The sequence below is a fragment of the Helianthus annuus genome, chromosome 12 (genome assembly GCF_002127325.2).
Source record: "Helianthus annuus cultivar XRQ/B chromosome 12, HanXRQr2.0-SUNRISE, whole genome shotgun sequence".
Taxonomy (NCBI): Eukaryota; Viridiplantae; Streptophyta; class Magnoliopsida; order Asterales; family Asteraceae; genus Helianthus; species Helianthus annuus.
Genome location: NC_035444.2, coordinates 9,920,196 through 9,941,020, shown reverse-complemented (window position 1 = coordinate 9,941,020; position 20,825 = coordinate 9,920,196). Strand labels below are relative to the sequence as shown.

Genomic DNA, 20,825 nt, shown 5'->3' with positions numbered 1-20,825 from the left:
ATATATATATATAATACATAAAATTATATTTAAAAATACGGGGCTCCAAATTAATGGGCTTATAGTCTTATACGCTCGCACTTCTTGCATCCTCTTTAGGTGGTAAAAAAACTAAACTACCACTTGACTTTGACCCGTCTTTTGACTTGTTTGACTTTGTGAACCTCTCTCAAATCTATACAACCTAATAAAAGCCTTAATTAGGGGACACATGTCCACCTCCTAGGGCCTCCAAACCTTATTTTCCCGCCATTTTTCTAATCCCATTCATTTCCCTGTGTGAAACAACGCGGGATCCGAATTAGTAATTCGGGTCAATTTTGTTCCAATCATATATAAAGCAAGGATTCTTCTCTCATACTCTTTTGAGATTTGAGATTATTAGGGTTTGTTTCCTCCATCATCAATCAATCACGTTTAGGGTTTCTGCGTTATCAATGAATCGTTCTCTGCCTCTCATTCGTTCCTCTATGAATCCGACTCTGATCTTCGTCATAAAGGTTAGATTTTGTCAATGGATCAAGTATCGTTCTTGATATTTTAGATTTTATAACTAATAATTTCTTTTGTTTTGTATATCTCATCTGAAATCCGACTTCACATCAATCTTCAATCTTCGACTCCCTCATTCGCATTCTCCCTGGAGAAACCCTAGCCGCCTCCTTCAGCTAGACCATCGGTTCTCATCTTCCTCTTCAAGGTATGATTCCATCTAATAATCCAATGTTTTTTTTTTATTTTGTTAGATTTAATAACGAAATTTTGTTTTTGATTCGTATATCTCCTATACAACTTTCATTCGCATCACATCCAGGGTTTCTGTCTTCCATTCATACATCTTTCTCTCTTCTCCGGCTCTAAAGGTATTCTATTTGATTGATTTCGAATTGGGTTTTGTTTACTTTAAGGAATTATGAACTGTGGTTTGTTGTATTAGACGAAATCTGACTGTTTTTCTTCAATCTTTTGATTCCGACTGCTAAAGTTCACCCATTAGGGTTGGCTTGAAGATGGTGTTGAACAGGGCTCTGGCGAACTTTCCGATTTTCCGGTGGTTTGACGTCTCAGCTGGACTCTATTTTACTTCAACCATAGCTGAATTAATTGCTGTGGAGAAAGACAACACATTCATTGAGGGTTACATGTCTTCATCTAAAATGATATACAGATGGCGGTGGAGAAAGTCGATGATTTTTCTAGGGTTTACTTTGATTCATGGAGCACGACTGGAAGAGTTGTCTCACAAAAGCTGTAGAAAAATCTCAGGTTATTAGCTATACTTTGATTATAAGATATGTTGTAATGTCTTTAGGTTCAAAAATATATGGGTTCTTAATACAAATTTAGGGTTTTAACCAAAAGTTACTTTTTTTATTCATGGTTTTGTGATGACTTAAATTGTTATAGAACCACGTTGAATAGGCATGCTTGGGTTAAAGGCTATTTTACTAGACCAAACGGTTTTTTTTTATTTAAAAGTATTTTTATCTTATGTAGCCATGAGAGTATCATCTCATGACAAAGTTCGAGCTTTGACATGGCATTGGAGGAGGGAACCAGTAAGTGAAAATGAATGTCGCGGACGAGAACAGTGCAAGGAGATGCTACAGGAATCTCTGTAACTGAGAATAGGGAATAGTGGAAGTCTTCTTCATCTGGTGAGAAGTAGTCTTTACATATTTTTATTTGTTTTGATCCATTAGTTATAGGTAATTGTTGTTTGATTCTCAATTAAGTGTTCAATTGTGCCATCAATTTTTACTAAAACACGGAGTGGTACATTTTTTGTTCATGCTTTTACTTATTTCTAAGCTTTTTCATTTATAAGTGTTAGGTCAGAATGAAGTATACCTACCGAAACGGTACCGTATTGTATAATACCAATAGTTAAATTTAGTTAAAACTAAAAATGAATACCATATCGTATATATTCAGTTGGTACCGGTTTGGAATGGTACCGTTAAAAGTCTCAAACCAGTGCCTTACAAAATTAAAAAAAAAGGTGATTTAAAATAAGTTCAAAACCGAGTACCATACTGTCTATCTTCGGTTTTTAATTATAATAATTTCCATTTCTTCAGTGATAATATAATAATGATGGTGATGCTGATTCTTTAACCAAAAATAGGTGATTTAGTTTTCACAGTTGTTGATTAGTTTGCTGTTAGATGTGGTCGAGTGTGCTGATTAGTTGAAGCGATTACATTAATATTCAAAGAATGTATAAAATATCAACAAAAAGGTTAGAGCAAAGAGCTGCACATCTATATACAACTAACATTTGCGTTTCTGTTACTGAATGCTTGCATTTACAGAATAGGTTACTGGGGAGATCATGTCATTTTACAAGTGGCTGCTGATAGAGTTTCTTTTCCTCTTATGTTAACTTCAGCCAATGATGTCAATTGATAGTGTTATCAAGGTGTATGATGATTATTGTATTAATATTGCATTTAATTTTTTAATTTTATGATTAAGTTGATGATAATATAGCCATGGTTTAGAGAACGGCCAACTGCTAAGTGGGATGTTGGATTCGCTTTCACCTGAGCAAGTAATTCAGTGTCAACCAGAGGATGGCCGCATTGCCCTTTGTCATCTTCAGTCGCCAACGAAAACCGCCCTGCTCGATTGGGCCATCAATCTGAACGCTGATGCTATCTAACACGAGCATCTCAAGAAGATGAATTCACACAATATTGCAATGGTTTTCGCCCCAAATATGACTCAGGTTTGTTTTTTTCTGTTGAAAAAATTAACTAAAATATATAAATTTGATTGACCTTTGCTGCAAATGGCGGATTCGCCAAACGCATTGATGTATGCAGTTCGAGTAATGAACTTTTTAGAAACACTAAATCAGTATTTGGTTATTGAATTATCTCAGGCCTCACCACGAGAATCACAGTCCGATGAAAATAGTGGTAAAGGCCTGGACTCTATCCACACGTGCAACAAAATCTTGATGAAAATGAAGAGAGAGAACATGAATTCATCCCTGAAGATGATCATCTTTAAAACTTAACTGCCACAGAAGGATCTAATGGACCCGGGTTGTGTAATTGGCCTGTTCAATCCCCACTCTTCCTGCCCATTGTATGTCGCGGTAAACCCACTAATGAATGCGTTTCTTAGTTAACAATTATTTTCCAAGATGTTCATGAACTGGCATTCGTGATGTCGTATTATATTGACGTATGTATCCATTTATATACTAATCTTTATTCCCTAAAGTACTTCGTTAGCGCCTCAAGCACACCTTTGTCGCCGTTGAAGACAAATCGAGAGTTCGCGCCGGAAAAAGAGCTATGAGGTTTGTATGCTTTGATCACTTCTTTAAATTCTTCTATGAAAATTTAATGTATTTGTTGTTTATAGGTCGAGTAATATAGGATATTTTTATTTTTTCCAAATTGGTTATTTAAGTTAGAGTTTTTTTTTTCTAAAATGATAAATGTTAGCTGTGCTCCTGTTGTATTTGGTGCAGTTCCATCAGTTTCAGGTTGTTGGTAGAGGTGTACCTACGGAGTCAGGTAAGCAACCGGAGATTTATTGTATGAAGCTTTGGGCCACCTTTGAAGTTCGTGCTAAGAGCGAGTTTTGGTTATTTAGAGTTACTTATTTTTTGTATTTCAGATCCAGTGACACACGATGGTATATCAAGTTTTATGGTATTAACCCTAAAAAAATATAGACATCATTGTTGTAGGCATTTTGGGCTGTAATCTGCTAGAATATGTAGGCATCATTTGTTATGATATACAACGCATTGGAGTTTTTGTCGACTTGCAAGTTGGCGAACCTAATAGTAAAGGCGGAGCTGAGGTGTTGCTTGCTTCACAGGAGCGGTAGACTGATCATCGAAGTCTGCAATCTACAATGTGAATCCAACCCCTTAGACTATCTCTCCTATGTTATTATCACCACCGCTGGTGGCTGTGAGGCGGCTTTGTCATCCAATGCATAGAAGAATGGTGACAGTGTGTGTTTCTAAAACTCGAATCAAAGGTGGCGCAAAAGCAGTTTTGACTAGCGAATGTTATCAATAATTTCACTGCCTCAAACTGTAGTTTTTATTAATGATTTATTGCTAGAAAAAAAACAATTCTTTTCTACTTTGGAATGTCGATAATAGTAGTGGTGGTGTTTCTTTTTCTTTTTTGTACTTCCTAAAGTATATTTGGAAATTGGAAATTGGAAATTGGAAGAAACAATAATGGAATATGAATCTGTCTTGAAGTTGTACTACTCATGTTATTAGTTACTTACAAGATTATTTTATTTATTTCTTCTCATTTTTTAAAGATATCCATAATGTATTCTTGATTTTAGAAAGCACGTATGAGGGGATGGAGTTTGATCTGATGCGCATGTGGAAAAAAAGTATGGCATTTAGAAATCTCTACTAATAACAATGGTGTTTTCTTTTTTAAGTGTAAAGCCTACGCTAATTTGATCGTTCCAATTCCAAATGGCAATCGCTTACCTATAGATTGGGGTAGCAATTCTTTACAGTCATCTACTTTATAGTGTTTTCTTTAAAACCGTTTTTCTTTTTCTTTTAGTCTACCTTTCTACTTGCAAAATCGCTTACCTATAGATTGGGGTAGCAATTCTTTACATTCATCTACAAATGTTAATGTTATTATCAAATGTAAATCCTTCCAAATTAATTACTGACTTAGGTGGTTTATATGAGTTTTTCGAAATAAAGATCAAAGTTGTTGAAGAAAATACTTGGGTTAAGAATCTTCGTATATTCTATTGATGGTCAAACAAGGTTTGTCAATTGATTACTCATGTTATTGATTACTTTTATTTTACTTTATTTTTCAATATATTTCAGTATATTACTAATAAAATTTTTTCATATACTTTGTTTACGATAGGTACAGTGTTATTGGATGGCATGATATAATTGAAGCCGAATATATTTCGTTAGGCGATGATTGTTTTTTCAATTGGTCAAAAAAACGAATTTGAGGTTGTTGGTTACGAAGCTCCAACAAGTAGAAGTATTAGAGTAATGGGCTTTCAATTTATATTTCAAACCAGAAAAACGTATTCCCTTCATTTACTTATCTTTTCGGTTATCTATACAACCTAATAAAAGCCTTAATTAGGGGACACATGTCCCTCTTCTAGGGCCTCTAAATCTCATTTTCCCGCCAAAATGTTCATTCTTCTCATTTCCCTTGAATAGCCCGACACGGGATCCAGCAACTAATTCGGGTCCTCAATCTTCGGTCCATATTTAAGAGAACAAACTGATCAACTTTCCCATTCACCTTTCTTCTCTTATACTCTTTGTGATTTTAGGGTTTTTTTTACCTCTCTATCATTCGATTCTTCATCAGATCTAACAACGATTCTTGAAACATCGACGGTATGTATGTTATTTCTCTAATACGTAATCTTTGAATCTGTAATTTTATTTGTTCTTATTACTGATTTTAGGGTTTTTTTTCCTTTCTATTGTTGGATTCTTCATCAGCTCTTATACCGATTCTTCGAACATCGACGGTATGTATGTTATTCCTCTAATACGTAATCTTTGAATCTGTAATTTTTTTGTTCTTATCACTGATTTTAGGGTTTTTTTTCCTTTCTATTGTTCGATTCTTCATTAGCTCTTATACCGATTCTTCGAACATCGACGGTGTGTATTTTATTCCTTTAATAATATGTAATATTTGAATCTGTAATTTTTTTTGTTATCATTGAAGAATCGAACAGATAGGGTACATCTTCAGAACCATTAATCATTATATTGTAAATGAATATCAATTTCTAATAATATTCTGAGAAGTTTTTCGATTTTCTTAATATATTTTTGTTTATAATAACTCCATCAGATTGTTGTTTTCTTTTTATTTTGAAATTTGAAATTTTGTAATATGTAATCTGATTCGTTATTTTTTTGTAACCGTTGTTTGTAGGTTTTGAATATGACGGAAAGTTCATCAAGGTAATTTATGTTTATCTTCTACATTATGTTTTGTACTATAACTTTTAATTATTGTGTTTGATATGTAGATCTGTATAAATTTTTGGAAATTATGTATAATTTTTTTATTGTTATGATTTGTTAAGTATTTTTTCTGTTTAATATGTTTATTAGAATTTCTTCATGTAAAATTTTAATTCTTTTACGTATAAAATCTGTTTTCTTATGTTTGTTGAATCTATTATTCTATATCATCTGTTTTGTTATTTTCATTTAATCTGTCTTTTTAATCGTTGTTTTTTTATTGTTTATGTTATTTATCTATTCTACATTATTGTTATTTTTTAAAATTGTTTATGTTTATTTTAAATTTTTTGTTTATGTGTTTAGAATTTTATAATCTGTATTGTATTCCTTCTATTCATCTTATTGTATATTAATATCTTATATTTTTCTAATCAGTATCAGGGAGCCATCTTTCTGTAGGCATTTGAATAGAGCCAATGAATTTCTTATGGTAATTGATAATTTCTAACATCAATCATATATATCTTTTTTGTTTTCATTAAATTCCTTTTATTATTATTTTTTGTTTAATTATACTTTATTTTCAATTGTTTGCTTTATAAGGCTTTTTCCTCTGACTGAAATTTGAAATTAAGATTAACATTTTTTTTCTAAAAGTTTCACAAACTAATGTGAGAAATTTGAAATTAATGTGATTGACATTTTTTTTTCTAATAGTATCACAAACTAAGAACTAATAAAATCTTAAATTTTTTTAATCTGAAATAACTAATAAATAATTTTCTAATAAAATGCAAGAAATTTGAAATTAATGTGATTGAGAAATTTTTTTTGGAAAGTATCACAAAATTAGGAACCAATGAAATTTGAAAATTTGAACGTATATCTATAAAATTGGAAATAAGTTACATATTTGATTTCTAATAAAATGTTTAGAAAGTATCACAAATTAGGCAACAATGAAATCTTAAAATTTTAAAAATTTGAACTTCTATCTATAAATTTTGAAATAAGTTACAAATTTGATTTCTGATAAAATTTGAGAAATTTGAAATTAATGTGATAAAGAATTTTTTTATGGAAAGTATAACAAACTAAGAACTAATGAAATCTTAAAATTTTAAAATTAGAACTTATATCTATAAATTTGGCAATGAGTTTCAAATTTAATTTCTAATAAAATGTCAGAAATTTGAAATTAATGTTATTGAGTATTTTTTTTTTTGAAAATGTATCACAAACTAGGAACTAATGAAATTTTAATTTTTTAAAATTTGAACTTATATCTATAAATTTGGAAATAAGTTTCAAATTTGATTTTGATAATAAATTTAATAGGTAATTAAATATGTAACTGATATGATACTTGAACGGGAAAAGTTGTGTGGGGGAGAATGTGGTTTCAACACATGCATTTTATAGAACCATTTATTAGATAAAAGATATGAGTTTTTTCAATATATGTGTCATGCTTACAATATGTAATGGGAGAGATAGGATGTGTTTACATGATTTATTGCACTTATCAACTTAAAATTTGTTTGTATTAAATAACTATGTGCATGTATACATAAGTAAAATAAATATATAAATAGGCGGTTTGCTCAAACTACCAAGTTTGTTTACTAGAGCTCAGATTTTAATGTTCAAGGTTTCCCAAATTGTAGTGAATTAATTTGGTTTGTTTCGATCATAAAAATATGAGAAATTTGAAATTGATGTGATTGAGAAAATTTTTGGAAAGTATCATAAATTAGGAACCAATGAAATCTTAAAATTTTAAAAATTTGAACTTATATCTATAAATTTGGAAATAAGTTACAAATTTGATTTCTAATAAAATGTGGGTTTTTGAAGTATTACAAACTAGGAACTAATAAACTAGGAACTAATAAAATCTTAAAATTTGAACTTGAATCTATAATTTTGGAAATAAGTTACAAAATTGATGTTGATAATAAGTTTTAATAAATTTTTATGGCGTTTGAATGATATATTATTCTGATTTTTACCTCCGTGTACTAGATTTTGTTTTTATATTGCGAAAATATTTGGTCGATTGTATCGCAATTAGGATTTTGAACATTCATGTTTGTTTCAATAATGTTGTCTTATTGCTATTTTGATGGTTTGGTATCCATGTTGTTCTTGATTTGATGTTGTGATAGCCTCTTTAATTGTTGCTAAAATGACACATTTTGAGTTCTGTACTTTTGTTTTTTCTCAAGCCAGGTATTGTAATATGTTTCAAATTAGGTCATTTTTAATTATGTAATTTGTTAGACAATTTGTACGAAGTTTTCTGGATTTTCTAATTAGCTAAATTTGTTTGTTAACAACCTAAAGTTGCAAGCTTCTTTAATTGGGTGTTGAAATCGTTGGTGTTAACGTTTGAGATCTCGATCTCGCCAATACAAAGCGTGTAATGATAACTTTGTTTGTGTTAATAACTTTCAAACTATGCCTCTGGTGAGAAATAAATGCAGTTTTCTTTACGTCTTTCAACTTTTGAATTATGTTAGCATCACTATGTATTATTTACCTGATGTAGGACATGTACAATGATAATGCTATATCCATCCTTGAAAATACATGTTTAAGATTACTTTATTGTCATTTCTAATTTAAGTTTGTTACAAACATTTGTTGATATAATTTGTTAGTTTTTAGTATGATTAGAAGTAGTGGTGTGAAAATTAATTGTGTTTTTTCTTTGTAGCAGCATGTGCCACCTTTTGTACATCCATCAAAGTTATCAAATCCATTTGATCTCAACGAATCACCTTCAGTTCAAGCTGTAACAGTAAGTCTTTTTTTTAATTAATATTGGTTGAGCATTAAGTTTTAATCACTATAAATCTATTATTGAAAAAAAAAATTAATTGTTCTAAAATGCAAAAAGAAAAGGCCACTTTGGTTTATACTTCTCTTTAAGGCTTAAATAGCCTTTTGTTAACAAAGAATGAGACATGTGAGAAGGGTTTCTATTTCATGACGGGTCAATTTGGGTTATAGCTTGAACCTAATAGCTTAAGTTATAATTTTTGCATATTGGGGCCAATTTTAGTTATACTTTATTAGTAATTGGTCGGATAACTTATTTTAGGAAAAAAGGAATAATGCGAGGTGCGTTAAATGCCATCAAAAGTGTACTTTTAATGCTTGCCTAGGTACAACCTCCTAATTGCTTTATTTTTAAAATGTAAATTATTATCATAACTTGGTGTCCGTGTGACTGCATTCATCGGTTTCATGTCGAGTATCAACGTTGGGTCCTTAACGAGATTCCTGAAATGTTTTACATATTCTACAGCACCAACACCGCCGTACCTGATTAGGTATGCCAGATGAGTTAACAGAGCAAAATTTGTCCAAGTTTTATAAAAAGTTGGTGTGTCAGCTTACAAAGTCTAAATACGTATATGCAGTCTTCGATTGGATTGGATATATGAGTTTAGTGTCACATTATTGACTTCAAGTAAGCAAAAACAGATTTATGTGCTTTTCTCATATAATGATATGTTTCACAGTATTAACATTGCGAGATTTAACCAACTTTTAATAATTTCGCTGCAATTCTTCGGTAACAATTTATAAAGAAACACTAGTAATAGGAAGGGGATGGTTTTTAACATCCTATTATTTCAAATGAGGAAAAGGTCATTTTTTGTTTCACTTATTTTATCAAACCAGCATCCTAATACTACTATATTCTTAATTTGTAAACTTCATTTTAGTTCATATGAATAATTTGAGTTTGATTATGATCTTGAATTTTGATCTAGGGTTTATAATTTCGTCATGGTTATGTAGTAAAACAATATTTAAAGTGGTAATCTAAACTTTATTGATGTAATTATAGGATAGGTGGCAGCGATTTGGAGATGAGATTTTGATTTTGGTGGAAAAATGTTATGGTGAATAGTTTTTATTTAGTGGACCTACTCTGTGTTTACACAAATGGCTGAACACAAACCCTAAACTTCATCTTCATCGCCATTTCGACTACCTTTCTATCCACAATGGAATAAGGTTCGGTTTCAATCTCCTATTTATTATCCCATTTTCAATTCCATGCTGATTCACTATTAGCAATTTATGTTATTGCGCAATCTCGGTTTGTTTGTAGGGTCTTATTTTGATTAACGAACCTCATTTGTTCTCATGATTTTATATTAAGTTATTGCAATATAATTTGAATTGTAAGTGTTAAGTTTTTTGTTATAAGATCGGAAATGATGGATCTGATTTGCATTCATGTGAATGTGTGTACTTCCTCACAAATAAACGGTATTCGTATTACATTTTTCAATCATCTATTGTTTCTTTACAAGTTTGTTAATCACCAAAATCAGGGATAAAGAAGTCGATGTAAATGATTAGTAGGGCACAATGATCGTAGAAGAAAGCCAACAACTTTATCCGCCCTGTTTTTGGTTAAATATCAAAGATTCATAATTGCTTTTGTTTCCAAAATGGATTAGTTTGGTGACGGGTCAAAACAGGTTCAGGTCAAATTGTGTAAGTTTTTAATGCAAGTCCAAACGGTTGAATGGATTGTGTTGACCTACCAACAAACGGTTGGATGGGTTGGATTGATCAAAGACATGGAAAGGGGAACTTTTGACATTTAAGGTTAACCTTATAACTATTGTAATTGAGGTCTAACATGCTACTTATTACTAAAGTTGCACCAATTTTTTCTTTTACGTACTCTACAAGTTTATGTTAACTGTCATGTTTTACTTTTCATCAGAAATTCATATTTGATATTATTTATTAATTCTAAAGATGGTCTGTTGACCTTAAAAGTGAAACTGCATATACATTTTTGCAACAGTTGATCTAAACATGGCTTTTAAAGTTATATCTTATTGCTTCTTTCAATGTTAATATCATGATCTAACCGTCAAATTAAAGTAGTTTTCGCTTCTCTTCAAAACTTTACAAGTTCATGATTTCTTATTATTCTGAGGTCCAAACATATTTGACCTCAAAATGTCAAATTAAAGTAGTTTCCACTTTCCACTTCGGAAAACTTCACAAGTTCATGATTTCTTATTATTCTGAGGTCGAAACATATTTGACCTCAAAAGTTAAACGGTACAGTTTCTTGATACTAATTGGACAATAAATTAAACTGGACAGTTTCTTGATACAAATTGGAAATAAGTATAAAGAAATACAACTTTTTTTGACTTTTCACTTTTGAGGTCAACCTCAAAAGTCCCATATGTAGAGATGAGCGTGATACCGGTACCGAAAATACATATACCGAAAAATCGCTAAAATTGAGTACTGGTACCGGTACCGAAAAAGTTCGGTACGATGTCGGTAGGTATCTGAAGGTAAAAATTGGTATTTTACAATTGCTGGATATCAATTGTGACACCCCAGGAAAACCAGGAAAAACACGCAACCTAACTAACTTCCTTAGTAACCACGTACTAAATTTCGGGACGAAATTTCTTTCAAGTTGGGGATGATGTGACAACCCGGACTTTCAAGATTAGTATCATGTAACCTCGTATTTATAATTTTCACTGTTCTCCGTCCATAAACTTGTTTTATGTAATCATGCCCGTGTATACTTATGCGTGTAGTCTAGTTTTTTTGTCAAGCCATGATTTGGGCTGCAGGAATATTGGGCCGCCCTTACACACTTCGTCCTACTACAGTTCCAATCCCCAAAACCAATTCGGCCCCACTATGTTTTCGGTTTAATATGTTATACTTGACCCAATATTCGAAGAGCCCAAATGTGTAATTAAACAAAATGCAGTCCAAGTAGGTTCCAAGTGGGTTCGGCCCACTATGTTCCGATTTTATTTAGGGGCCCACTATGTTCCGATTATGTTTAGGATTTATTCCATGCACTTGTTATATATCTATATCAATTAAAAAAAACCCTACTGCTTCCAATTCGTAAGTGCGACAGGAGACCCCCCCCCCCCTCACGAAACACTATTCCGGTCAACCTTATTATTGGGTTAGTAATCTCTTTTGCAAGTTATTTGATATATGCAAATTGTAAATTGAACCATGTGCATACTGATTCTTATTTGATGATCTTGTTTATGGGTAGTCCTAATTAGCTAATTATATGTATGTTGATGTGGTGTTGTTGCATGATTAAAGCGATGCTAGGAGGTTCGTTATGATAATGGTCTAGCCGATGTGAATGTATTGGGAATTACCAGATTGTGTTTTAAGACTCATGTTAGTTATAAAGTGCTAGTGTTTTTATTAATCGATGGCTATGACTTATAACATGCTTATAGATGTGTTAATACGATGTACGGATCTTAAATTACACTTGATTAGATTGGTATGATATATGAGGTTTGCATAGTTTATGTTAATCAACTAATAGATCCGAGCAAGATCTAGGGCGGCTGAATATTAACTAATTGTCTCATGATCACGACTGAATATTATCTAAGTATTAGAGGAATGGCCATGTGCATTGATTGAATATTTTCCTATCGGTTCAATAGAGGTTAAACACATATGAATCACTTTGATATTATAAATGGCGGCCCATGCGTGAATCGAAGCATGTGCACATTATTTCAAGGTTTTCAGAATAGTCAGGTATTAATATTATGTGAAATAGATAAAGAGTAGTTGATGTTATTGTTTGAATTCTTGCTTTTGATTTGTCAGCTTGTTAATTAATTGAGCCTTATCAATTTACATAAAGGGAATCGGCCCATGTGATTTCTGTTGTAGCTCAAACATCAACAAAGGAAATTAATAAATTTTGCATGTAATAGTGTGATTAGAATAATACTTGTGAATTGAGGTTATATAATAAAAAGGGGTCCAATAGCATAAGGAGGTTGTATGGTCCAATAATATGTGATTTAGTAAGAAGAATTGGTGACATAAACATAATTGCTATTGTCTGTTATTGGTTAGAAGGGTGGCACGATATATAATGGTATATGACTATAAATATGGGTAATTGCAGTTGTAATTTACATAAGTTATTAGGGGATAAACGAATGAGTTACTTAGTGATTAATTCAATTAAACTGGGCTTCACACCACATTACATCATAATTCGGTCATGTGAACTGGGCTGCGCATGATGAATCGGGCCAGTTGGGCCAGCCGGCTCCTCCATATGGGTTGGATGTATGAAACATGTTGGGTAAACGGGTTAACGAGTGGGCCGCGTAAATGAGTGGAATGCGGAATAAAAGAGACCCGCACATCAATTGAAGTAATGACTTAGGCTGTATAGTTAGAACATCGTGTGTACTGAACATGTTATGATGTGTGCCGATATCGATGTATAGATCGGAGGATTTTATGTGCGTAATGTTCGTGGACTTCAAGTTGTAAAACAATAAAACATGCCTTGAGGTTGGGCCGAGTAATGCCTAATAGTTTTTATTGTAACTGGGCTTTACATTCAGTCCAGGAAACACAACGGGACCTTAAGGGGTTGGGACTCAAAAATTAACTTAATTTAATTGATGGGCTGATGAGTCCAGTAACCTAGGATTTAATTGTGAGTGTAAGTGCATATAAATGAGCCTATCACTATGATGAATGTATGTGAGATATGAACACTTGACTTCGTGTGAATTAGTAGACCGCTTTGTGATATGATTGGCTACTGTGACTCGCATGATAATACGTGAAATGCATGTGTGCTACTTGTGTAATATGAGTAAGAAACTATGTGACTCGAGTCTATGTGAAACTAATTAGCTGTGACAACCATGCTAGGACTTGATTGATTAACTTGAATACGTGAATAAACATACCGAGCAAACCAAAGGTGAGTTCATTGCTCTTTTCTCAAGCATGGATCCCAGTGAAGGGATAACGGGTAACATTCCGAGGAGGAATGCATGGGTAACGGGATGTTGGTTATTGTACTCAGTTTTTCTATCATTGTAAGACCACTACATCTACCGGGTCGTTGCTTGTAGGGCAACGGGGGTTATTAGTTGATAGCGCTATTAGGTTTGGCACCCTCACGACGTTCGAGGAGAACGGTCGTGAACTAATTACCTTAAAACATGACCAATGCTTTGATAGAGGCATTGGGGTTGGCAATCACATATCATCTGGCCATTCGGTACTCGAGTAATAACAACATCAAAACATCGAAACATTAAACATCACAACAACAAACAACATATCATTTTGTAAACTGTTTTACTCACTTGATCGGTAACACAACTTGGTAAACAAACACAAACCTTGAACTCACCAGCGTAGTCTGACACACTTGTTTACATGCTTGTAGGTAATTATTGAAGGAACGTGGGAGCTTGCTGTCTAATGCTGCTGGAGTGGTTGTGGTCATGATAAACAGTTATTTTGATTGGTTTTGATACATTTACACACTTATTCATTTATGCTTCCGCTCAATACTTTGGTTTTGGTTTAACTTTCAAACGATACATTTCTTTCAATTGGGTATTTTATTACATTATAACTTGTGTTTGATATGATTGGTGGCTCTTTGTTGAATCGTTACACCTCCATTAGGGACACGCCCTAGGTGGTAATTTGGGGGTGTGACAGTTTGGTATCAGAGCCACTGGTTATAGAGAACTCGGTTTTAAAAATGTTTTCATAAAACCAGACTATAACCGAATTGATCCAAACGATGACCATGACACTCAGCTTCAGACTGCAAGGTTCGTTCCTCGTTAGTTTATGCTTTATATGCCTAGTAAACGTAACTATATTTATAGCATGCACGATACGACATGGTAGGCATCATGACACATTGACAGTGTAACATAACACCCGCATCTAGTAAATCCTAATCTTGTTAATAGTGCATATTTTGTGTTGATTGGGGTGGGAGAAACTTCAAACATAAGTTAAGAAGCATCGAGAGGAGCATGCAAACCGCCTTATTATCATGGGTGCACACATAATAATAACGCGTGGTGCATGCAAATCCCAATGAGGCTTAACGAATGTAAGAGGGGTTCTTCCCGATCTGTGTATTAACATGGTAGTTAATCGTTCTTAACGTGATAAACCTGAGCACCTTCCTCGTTTTCGACTCCTAAATTAGTTCATTTCCATAAATAGAAACATGAGTGGACGAGGACACGGACGTGGTAGCATCAACATGACTCAGGCTGAGTTAACAAATCTGATAAACACACGCGTGGCTGAGGCTCTGGCAGCCTACCAAGCTGGTATGAACTGTACCAAATACTTTCAATCCTGTATCGTGAACCCAACTCTTACTCTTGTGTTGTATCTTCTTTCATTCAGCGCACCCAAACAACCAGCCTGCCTGTACGTTCAAGATGTTTATGGACTGTAAGCCACAGACCTTCAGCGGAACGGAAGGGGTTGTGGGACTATTGAGGTGGTTCGAGAAAGCTGAGTCAGTGTTTGCTATGTGCAACTGTTCTGTGGGGGACCGCGTGAAGTATGCGACAGGCACGCTTGAGGATGGCGCCTTAACCTGGTGGAATGCCCAGGTTCAGCTGCTGGGTATTGATGCAGCAAACGCCACTACTTGGGACGACTTCAAGGAATTAATGAGGGAGGAATATTGTCCTCGTGATGAGATACAGAAGTTAGAGAACGAGTACTACGATCTGAAACTGGTGGGATCTGAGGTTGAGGCATATGTGAAGCGATCGTATGAGCTGGCTGACTTGTGTCCGAATTTGTCTCGACCTATGTCTCGAAGGATCGAGTTATTCATCAAGGGGTTACCTCCGCGAGTGAAGGGTTTGGTTACTGCTGCAAACCTCAATAACTTAACCCAGATTGTCCGGTTGACTCACAAGATTATTGATCAGGAGGTGGAAAGCAACTCACTGCCACCGCGTGTTTCCAAAGCTACTACTGCCGCCACCACAGCCACTACTCCTGTCACTGATAGTAAACGCAAGTGGGGTGATATGGACAAGGCGTCCAACTCGGTTCAACCCCAAAAGAAGACAGACACTGGCAGTACTCGCAGCTTTAGCCAAACATCTTCGGTGAATCAAAATCAGAGACCTTATGCGGGAAAGAAGCCTCAGTGTAGCAAATGTGGGTTTCATCATTATGGGCAGTGTGAACGAGTTTGTCGCAGGTGCGACAAGGTAGGCCATGAGGCCAAGGATTGTAGGGCTCCTCAGCCAAAGCAGCAGCAGCCGCAGACTCAGCCGAATCAGAGACAGCAAGGGCAACAGTCTCAACAGAACCAGGGAAATCAAAAGGGGTGCTTTCAGTGTGGTGATGAGGGTCATTTTAAGAGGGATTGCCCTCAGCTTAATCAGAATGCTGGCAACAACAACAATACTGGGAGCGGCAACAATGGGAACAATGGTGGGAACGGAGCGCGTGGAAGAGTATTTACTATTGGCGCTGGGGGAGACTCGCAATGATGGCAATGTTGAGACCGGTACGTCTTCTTTGAATGATCTTCTTCTGCTTCTGTTTTATTTGACTCTTGTTTCGATTGGAGTTTGGTGCCTTAGGGTTCAGTCGTTAGTTAGGACTGACTTCCACCTTTCTTGTAAATAAGCATGTAGTAGAACTGACTGATAGTAAATCGATAGAAGCTTCTCATATTCTTTTTGGTTGTAAACTTGATCTCGTGGGTCAAGTGTTCGACATTGACCTACTTCCCAATACTCTTGTAAGTTGACATGGTCGTTGACCTGGACATGGATATCTATGTATCAAGCAGAAAATTCTCTGCAAAAAGAAAATCGTGCGTTCCCTCTCCCCAGTGGGGAATCCTTATCAGTTTAAGATCATCATAGTGGTGCCGTTGTTGGCATTGTCACAGTCGTGAAAGCCCAGAAGTGTCTACGGAAGGGCTACTCTGCTATACTAGCTCTTGTCACCGATTCGCCACTTTAAGAAAGGAAGATCGAGTGTCTTCCACTTATCCATGAATTTTCTGACATGCCTTCTGAAGAGTGAGCTGGTTTACTTCCACATCGTTAGGCGGAATTTTAGATTGACCTTATGCAATTTCAGATTCCTTATTGGAAAACAGAAATCCCTTAGGTTCGCTAGATACTATCACAGCTTCATCATAGGATTTTCGAAGGTTTCGCAACTTCAACCTCCTTAGCATAGCGGGGAGCTGTGAATTCCTGAGAAATAAAATCGGAGAACGTCTTTGCAGCTTTTGAAACCCAACCCTACAACACGCGGAGCATCGCTTCTATCCGAGGGTACCGATGATCCAGCGATATACCATGATGGTGTTACGGAGAGGAACTGCACGACCTACAATCTCCGGTGGAAACCGTGGCCATTGGATTTAAGTGGGAGGCATTACTTGGTCGGTACCGAATGCACCAATTAGACCGATCACAAGGGCCTCCAGTGCACCCTTGTTTCAATAGAGCTAACCATGTGATGGCATCGCTAGATGGAACTTCCGAACGAACACGGGATTAGGAGAACGATACCCACGCATCCCTGTAGACGAACCTTATCACTTTCACTTGTCATCGCCGCTAGAAGTGAAGCAGTCACAGTTACACGCGTTTGTCGTTTTGCAACACTAACCTTTACCCACCAAACTCTGTTTTGGACAAATGATACACTCGCGCGACCGCAATGTAACGAACCTCCCTGTTGTGCCATGCCGCCATGCACCACTACTGGAAATTACTTCTAGACAACAAAATTTGCTGGCCAAATCCTTCGGATGTTTAATGGACCCCTGTTTCGCTCGATTCTTTGTACGAACCTCATTAATTCCCTGTTTCTTTGATTGCAACTGATATAACGAAACGCTAACAACGATACCATGATTTCCACCGATCACAAGATTAGCCCCCCCCCCCAAGCGTTGTAAGGTATCTATAGATCGAGTTCGTCGGAACTCACTTCAAGCTACTGTTTTAGAACAATTTTCGGGACGAAAATTCTTTCAAGTAGGGAATGATGTGACACCCCAGGAAAACCAGGAAAAACACGCAACCTAACTAACTTCCTTAGTAACCACGTACTAAATTTCGGGACGAAATTTCTTTCAAGTTGGGGATGATGTGACAACCCGGACTTTCAAGATTAGTATCATGTAACCTCGTATTTATAATTTTCACTGTTCTCCGTCCATAAACTTGTTTTATGTAATCATGCCCGTGTATACTTATGCGTGTAGTCTAGTTTTTTTGTCAAGCCATGATTTGGGCTGCAGGAATATTGGGCCGCCCTTACACACTTCGTCCTACTACAGTTCCAATCCCCAAAACCAATTCGGCCCCACTATGTTTTCGGTTTAATATGTTATACTTGACCCAATATTCGAAGAGCCCAAATGTGTAATTAAACAAAATGCAGTCCAAGTAGGTTCCAAGTGGGTTCGGCCCACTATGTTCCGATTTTATTTAGGGGCCCACTATGTTCCGATTATGTTTAGGATTTATTCCATGCACTTGTTATATATCTATATCAATTAAAAAAAACCCTACTGCTTCCAATTCGTAAGTGCGACAGGAGACCCCCCCCCTCACGAAACACTATTCCGGTCAACCTTATTATTGGGTTAGTAATCTCTTTTGCAAGTTATTTGATATATGCAAATTGTAAATTGAACCATGTGCATACTGATTCTTATTTGATGATCTTGTTTATGGGTAGTCCTAATTAGCTAATTATATGTATGTTGATGTGGTGTTGTTGCATGATTAAAGCGATGCTAGGAGGTTCGTTATGATAATGGTCTAGCCGATGTGAATGTATTGGGAATTACCAGATTGTGTTTTAAGACTCATGTTAGTTATAAAGTGCTAGTGTTTTTATTAATCGATGGCTATGACTTATAACATGCTTATAGATGTGTTAATACGATGTACGGATCTTAAATTACACTTGATTAGATTGGTATGATATATGAGGTTTGCATAGTTTATGTTAATCAACTAATAGATCCGAGCAAGATCTAGGGCGGCTGAATATTAACTAATTGTCTCATGATCACGACTGAATATTATCTAAGTATTAGAGGAATGGCCATGTGCATTGATTGAATATTTTCCTATCGGTTCAATAGAGGTTAAACACATATGAATCACTTTGATATTATAAATGGCGGCCCATGCGTGAATCGAAGCATGTGCACATTATTTCAAGGTTTTCAGAATAGTCAGGTATTAATATTATGTGAAATAGATAAAGAGTAGTTGATGTTATTGTTTGAATTCTTGCTTTTGATTTGTCAGCTTGTTAATTAATTGAGCCTTATCAATTTACATAAAGGGAATCGGCCCATGTGATTTCTGTTGTAGCTCAAACATCAACAAAGGAAATTAATAAATTTTGCATGTAATAGTGTGATTAGAATAATACTTGTGAATTGAGGTTATATAATAAAAAGGGGTCCAATAGCATAAGGAGGTTGTATGGTCCAATAATATGTGATTTAGTAAGAAGCATTGGTGACATAAACATAATTGCTATTGTCTGTTATTGGTTAGAAGGGTGGCACGATATATAATGGTATATGACTATAAATATGGGTAATTGCAGTTGTAATTTACATAAGTTATTAGGGGATAAACGAATGAGTTACTTAGTGATTAATTCAATTAAACTGGGCTTCACACCACATTACATCATAATTCGGTCATGTGAACTGGGCTGCGCATGATGAATCGGGCCAGTTGGGCCAGCCGGCTCCTCCATATGGGTTGGATGTATGAAACATGTTGGGTAAACGGGTTAACGAGTGGGCCGCGTAAATGAGTGGACTGCGGAATAAAAGAGACCCGCACATCAATTGAAGTAATGACTTAGGCTGTATAGTTAGAACATCGTGTGTACTGAACATGTTATGATGTGTGCCGATATCGATGTATAGATCGGAGGATTTTATGTGCGTAATGTTCGTGGACTTCAAGTTGTAAAACAATAAAACATGCCTTGAGGTTGGGCCGAGTAATGCCTAATAGTTTTTATTGTAACTGGGCTTTACATTCAGTCCAGGAAACACAACGGGACCTTAAGGGGTTGGGACTCAAAAATTAACTTAATTTAATTGATGGGCTGATGAGTCCAGTAACCTAGGATTTAATTGTGAGTGTAAGTGCATATAAATGAGCCTATCACTATGATGAATGTATGTGAGATATGAACACTTGACTTCGTGTGAATTAGTAGACCGCTTTGTGATATGATTGGCTACTGTGACTCGCATGATAATACGTGAAATGCATGTGTGCTACTTGTGTAATATGAGTAAGAAACTATGTGACTCGAGTCTATGTGAAACTAATTAGCTGTGACAACCATGCTAGGACTTGATTGATTAACTTGAATACGTGAATAAACATACCGAGCAAACCAAAGGTGAGTTCATTGCTCTTTTCTCAAGCATGGATCCCAGTGAAGGGATAACGGGTAACATTCCGAGGAGGAATGCATGGGTAACGGGATGTTGGTTATTGTACTCAGTTTTTCTATCATTGTAAGACCACTACATCTACCGGGTCGTTGCTTGTAGGGCAACGGGGGTTATTAGTTGATAGCGCTATTAGGTTTGGCACCCTCACGACGTTCGAGGAGAACGGTCGTGAACTAATTACCTTAAAACATGACCAATGCTTTGATAGAGGCATTGGGGTTGGCAATCACATATCATCTGGCCATTCGGTACTCGAGTAATAACAACATCAAAACATCGAAACATTAAACATCACAACAACAAACAACATATCATTTTGTAAACTGTTTTACTCACTTGATCGGTAACACAACTTGGTAAACAAACACAAACCTTGAACTCACCAGCGTAGTCTGACACACTTGTTTACATGCTTGTAGGTAATTATTGAAGGAACGTGGGAGCTTGCTGTCTAATGCTGCTGGAGTGGTTGTGGTCATGATAAACAGTTATTTTGAT

The 20,825-nt window shown here is 35.3% G+C and overlaps 1 long non-coding RNA gene across 16 annotated transcripts; it reads left to right on the top strand.

Annotated features, from left to right (window-relative positions):
* The first annotated feature begins 371 nt into the window (after nt 1–371).
* LOC110894078 lies at nt 372–4,156 on the top strand. Of its 16 annotated transcripts, none has more exons than XR_004874442.1 (10): nt 372–700; nt 815–863; nt 986–1,266; nt 1,498–1,658; nt 2,316–2,422; nt 2,505–2,731; nt 2,888–3,096; nt 3,235–3,313; nt 3,488–3,533; nt 3,637–4,156. It is a non-coding gene; the product is annotated as an uncharacterized LOC110894078 (long non-coding RNA). The 16 variants fall into 16 exon arrangements; XR_002566102.2 differs by having other exon boundaries at nt 2,888–3,106; XR_004874440.1 differs by having other exon boundaries at nt 2,494–2,731; nt 2,888–3,106.
* The last annotated feature ends 16,669 nt before the right edge of the window (nt 4,157–20,825 follow it).